General features: G+C 36.5%; 1 long non-coding RNA gene across 1 annotated transcript; it reads right to left on the reverse strand.

Moving 5' to 3' along the window:
- Nucleotides 1–1,154: 1,154 nt before the first annotated feature.
- Nucleotides 1,155–4,506, reverse strand: LOC145985714 (uncharacterized). Its single transcript, XR_014441436.1, has 3 exons — nt 4,469–4,506; nt 2,177–2,362; nt 1,155–1,212 (listed from the first exon to the last, which is right to left on the reverse strand). It is a non-coding gene; the product is annotated as an uncharacterized LOC145985714 (long non-coding RNA).
- Between the last annotated feature and the right edge of the window lie 631 nt (nt 4,507–5,137).

A 5,137-nucleotide genomic window follows, 5' to 3' on the forward strand; every position in this document is an offset into this window, starting at 1 on the left:
TAAAATAACGTTAAATACAACTTTAAAAAAAAACAAGTAAAAGAGAAATAATTTTTCCGCTGACTTTCACCACACGACATTAGATATTTTGTTTTTCTTCAAGCTATCGAAAGCTTGGTATTCGATTGATTGATTGATTTAGTTTATTTTACTTCGCGTTTTGTGCCTCTTGGCTAATTTGCGAAGATGGGGATGAGTGATGAAATGATGAAATTGATGAATGGACATTCACAAACAACCAAACCCGACCGGGATTCGAACCCGGGACCCTTGGCGTCGCAGCGCGATGTGATAACCGCTTTTTTTTTTTTTTTTTTTTAAAAAAAAGAACGGAGGTATCCCCCACCATTCACTCTTTTTCTCACTTTTACACTTTTCAATTCTTACATTCTCTTTGTTTCTTATCAACTGGACGAACACAAATACCCATGCCTTACCCGGGACTGGAACCCAGAACCCCTGGCGTTGTAGCGCGCTCTGCTAACCACTTCGCCACGGAGGTCGACAACCGCTCGGCCATAGGGTAGAGGTCTGCACGGGCTCGGGCCAGGCCCTCGGGCCGGACTCGGGCCATAAATAACCAGAACTTCTCGGGCTCGGGTCGGGCCCGGGCCTTGTGGCTATTTTGTTAGCGAATATTGTCATCGAAAAATAATTTTTAATTATTGAAATTATGGTTAACTTCGAGAATGAGAATACATTTTTTTATAACAGCTAGTTAACGAAGTACAACAGTGCCCATTTTTTTTTTTCAAATGCTGAATTGGAAAGTAATTTTAATTATGTTTTCGGGCTCGGGCCGGGCTCATGTTTACTTATTATCGGACTCGGGTCGGGTTCGGGTTTCTTTTCCTCGGGCCGGACTCGGGCCTTACAATTTAGGCCCGTGCAGACCTCTACCATAGGGTCGGGCTCTTGGTATTCGAGAGTTGAACCTTTATCTGCTTTAGCACAAAAACAGCAATAAATTAACCTTGAAACTGACGATAGGGTTTTATGACTGAAAACTACTGCGAAAATGTACGAGATATAATCCTCGAATTAAAGAATGGATGTTCTTTGAAGAATAACATTGTGAGAAATGTGTTAAGATATTTATGTCAACAGCAAGTACAGAGTATGGAGCCAATGGTACTTACCAATTTGTTGAGATTGTTCCGCTCCTACTTTGCAGCAGTTTGATTTTGTCGTCCCTGGATATCCAAGTTGCCTCTGAAAGGTACAAGGTAAACACAAATAAACCCAATGCTGAGATATTATTAATTAATAATTAAAAGCAATGCAACTGGAATCTTGAACAGTGTGATAGAAGTAAAAACATCAGACTGTCAAGAAAGAAGCAAGCATTGTGAACTTTTCTGGCATGGGTCAATCTACACGTTGCATAAAAAATATATATAGAACCGGTTAAAAGTGCTCTCCGAAAGTCTTTTCATATCCAGAATATATCTATCTTCGTAAAAGAACAAACGGGTCGTTATTAACAACATGTAAAAATTATAAAAACAATCATTTTCTAAATTCTATAATCAGCAAATATAATGATTTTCACCGATCCTAAAGATCAATTGTATTTTAATGTTTTCGTCAGGTACATTTGAATGTATATTTTAATGTAATTTTAAATGTGTTTAGTATTTCTCTTTTATATTTACATTCTTGTCATCAAATTTTGCATAATAAATTTGTCTCTTATACATTTTTAAATGTATATATGTACTGCTGCACTAAGGCTCGTCAGTTGTTTTTCAGTAGGATAATATCAGCATAAATAAATAAATATGCCTTTCAATACACTTATGAGATTTTACTGGCTTTGAACGAGAGCAAAATAGAACAATCTTGTCTAAACATTTCTTCAAGTTTGAAATGGTTTTATTCCTTGCTTTCAATTTGTATCGTTACAAAACTGAAAATCATGCAGTAATTAAAGCCTACAACTAGAGGCCCGCTAAGTAATTCGATATTTAAAAGATCGTCTTGATACAATCTATAGATTTATCAGAACCTATATTGAAATGAACTTTTAAATTCTTTATTTGTTTTGTCAACAGTGTTTCTTTGCACTCACAGCTATTGACCAGAGGCATACAGAGACATTTTTAGTTGGTGTCACATTTGGAATAATAAGCGAAATTATGTACAGATATGTAAAAGAATGAAAAGGAATTCTCACCTACTGCTTGTACAGTCTTCCTCTTGGCAGATGCTGTTGCCTGAATCGTCGTCCTCTGTCCCATTGGCTCTTCGGAAGACGTGAAGGCCTTGGTGTTCAGTCTGTCGGTTTAACTTGACTATCATCAGGCAATCTTGGCTTGGTGGCGTCTTTCCACTTCCCAAAGTTGTATGTTGAGACACTTTTCTGAGAAATAAAAATTTATTCTTTGTACTATTCAATTCTAACTGCAACTTTCCGTACAATAACTAACGGTGAACCAAATGTGCAAAATGTACGTCCCTTGGGGTACTAACGCCAAGTTCTCGTAAAGAGCGTATTTTGGAAGAAATCAGAGAGATGGCATATGCAGTACCTTGATTAAAGGTTCTGAAGTCAAGAAAGCAAGAAACCGTTCTGGAATATTCTCTGTGGCACCAGTATTTCTCTATGTTGTGCAAAAGGCGGTTGATTTCCCGCCTGTTGTAAAACAGCCAAGGTAAGTCTGTTGCACGCGAGACTGTATTTTAAATTTCTGTCAATTACATTGCGCATATATTTCTAGTATATTTAATGTATTATCGTTATGTACTAAGTGATCGTGAATGTGTTCAAGCATTACGAGCTCGTAATGGACATAGAACGTGTAATAAGTGAGCCGGGGTAATAGCGTCACGCTCTGTTTCTTTGAGTTTATGAAATCAGGAGCCTGCGATCAGCGTTGTTTTGTTATTTTAGATATCAGTGATATACAAAAATAAAATTTACATACTGCATGTCCGAAAAGGTGATGGAAGCTATCGATAGTTTTGGCACAATTCTAACGACTGATATCTTCCCAAAAAGGAAGAAGGGATTCGAAGTGCATCTTCATCAACTTCTACTGGAAGCTACTCAAAATCAACAGAACCCAAAAGAAGAAAAACAGTTCATAATAAAAACTAAGAAATATCGTCGAAGGAAACTGGTGGCGGCACCATCATCGTTGTGTCCCTAGAGAATTCTGTTCATTTTCTTGACCTAAACTTTACATTGGAGCACGATGGAGTGGCAATGCAAATGTTACTTTGTAAAAGTTTCTCGCATAAATCGATAATAAAAATGTGTTTACTAAACCTTCCTGATCATGTAGCAAGTCACAAGCTTCTGAAAATTACATTATCGTGAACCTAAGAAATAATATATTAAAGTGCAACGACAGGGTGGCCCGAACAGACCAAATATGGTATGTTTGTGCACAAAGAACACTAAACTTGGCATTATTTGGGTCGTTCCTAGCTGCCATGGGTTCGACATTACACAAATTTATATTTTACACTTGGCTTTATGTTTTCTCTGGTCGCGAGTATGTGTAATTCAACGGCGGGTGTAGGAATCGGAGAAACCACCAAAAAATCCAGAAAAGAAATTATGTGAGTATGCGCATGATATTTATTATTATATAATTACACCATCCGATATTTTAATGTTAACGTATGCTTTCCTTTCATACAGTAGACATTTTCCCCTTGCACTTCCTTTCTCTATTTTTTGTTGTTACAATACTTTCAAAATTATAATTCCTGTAAATATAAACGCCCTAGGGGCTGGTAGACGTGAAACAGAAGATAATATTGTTTTGTAATAACTACTCTTTTCGATAAATGTGCTACATATAAAGTAGAGCATCATATTTACTTGTAGAAGTGTCAATTATAACAACAAATAAGAAAATTAAAGTGCAGTCGTACGGAATTATTATGTATTATTCTTTAGCCAAAAAAAAAAATAAAAATATATATTGTGAAAGCTACAAGTAACATAACCAAATACTGTGCACATTTGAATTTTCTTTTTAGTTCAGATATCTTTTTCTATTGTTAACGACCATCCATAGTATTACAGCACTGAAAAATCATCTATCGTCTTTCGGCATAATTTCTGAGGTTAAGATCAAATTAAACTTCCAATTTATCCCCGTGTACTTAAATGGGAGAACAGTTGTCGGTCTGAAGTGAAAGGACAAAACTATCGTGTCGCCACCTAGAATTAGCTTTCGTTGAGCAGCACAATTAACCACACATAAACACGATCATTTGGAATTTGCCGAATGCTCGGGATCCCGAAAAGTGGGGAAGTGATTTCTCTAAGTCGGGCTCGAAACTCAATTCTTTCCGTATTTCAGTACTTATTTGTCCGGATTCAGAACACACCTACTGGATGAAATCCATTTTGTATTCCTGTACACAAATTTATGATGAATACTACGAGTTCTTAAGATTTAAATAGCCGAAAAATGTATATTTATATTATTAAAAAAAATATCTTTCTTACCTTTTTGTTCTTTTCATTGAATTTTGGTCTCTTATTAGTTTCTTGTCACATTTACATTGCCTTTCATTCTAAAATAAATCTATGGGAACATATAAGTATTATTGAGCTAAAATATTGTTGCAGCCAGCAATGCAATCTGCTCTATTTCAGGGGGTGCTCGTTGCTATGTGCAGTACGTATGCGCAGTCGTCCGTGGATGCATTACGTCATGTGGGAGGATCCGGTTCGTGCGGGGCACATTCAGCTGCTAACGCGTCGCGAAAATCGAAACAAGCAAGTTGTTGATTTTGTAGCGTTCGATTTATTTTTATTGTATTTTTGTACTTGTAGTTTGCAATCATGTCTAATTGTACTGTAGCAAGCTATGAAAACTATAACCAGAAAACTAAAGGAACTTACATAAAATTTCATAGATTTCCAGCCGATAATTGCGTAAGTAAACAGTGGATTCATGCTTGTAGACGAAATGTAAAAGATGCAAGTGTGCAGTGCCAATTATTGTGAAGAAGACTATGTGTGAGATCCAAAAGCAGAACTTCTGTATTTCCCACCAAAGAACGTGCTGAAGTTAACTGCAGTGACCTTGCTAAAATTACACCCAATTACTTTAGTACCAAATAATCGAGGAAATGGTGTAGTTCTCCTAAACACTTACAGTGAGTCACATAA

Source organism: Lepisma saccharinum, chromosome 3 (genome assembly GCF_977018435.1).
Source record: "Lepisma saccharinum chromosome 3, izLepSacc3.1, whole genome shotgun sequence".
In the NCBI taxonomy this organism is placed as follows: domain Eukaryota; kingdom Metazoa; phylum Arthropoda; class Insecta; order Zygentoma; family Lepismatidae; genus Lepisma; species Lepisma saccharinum.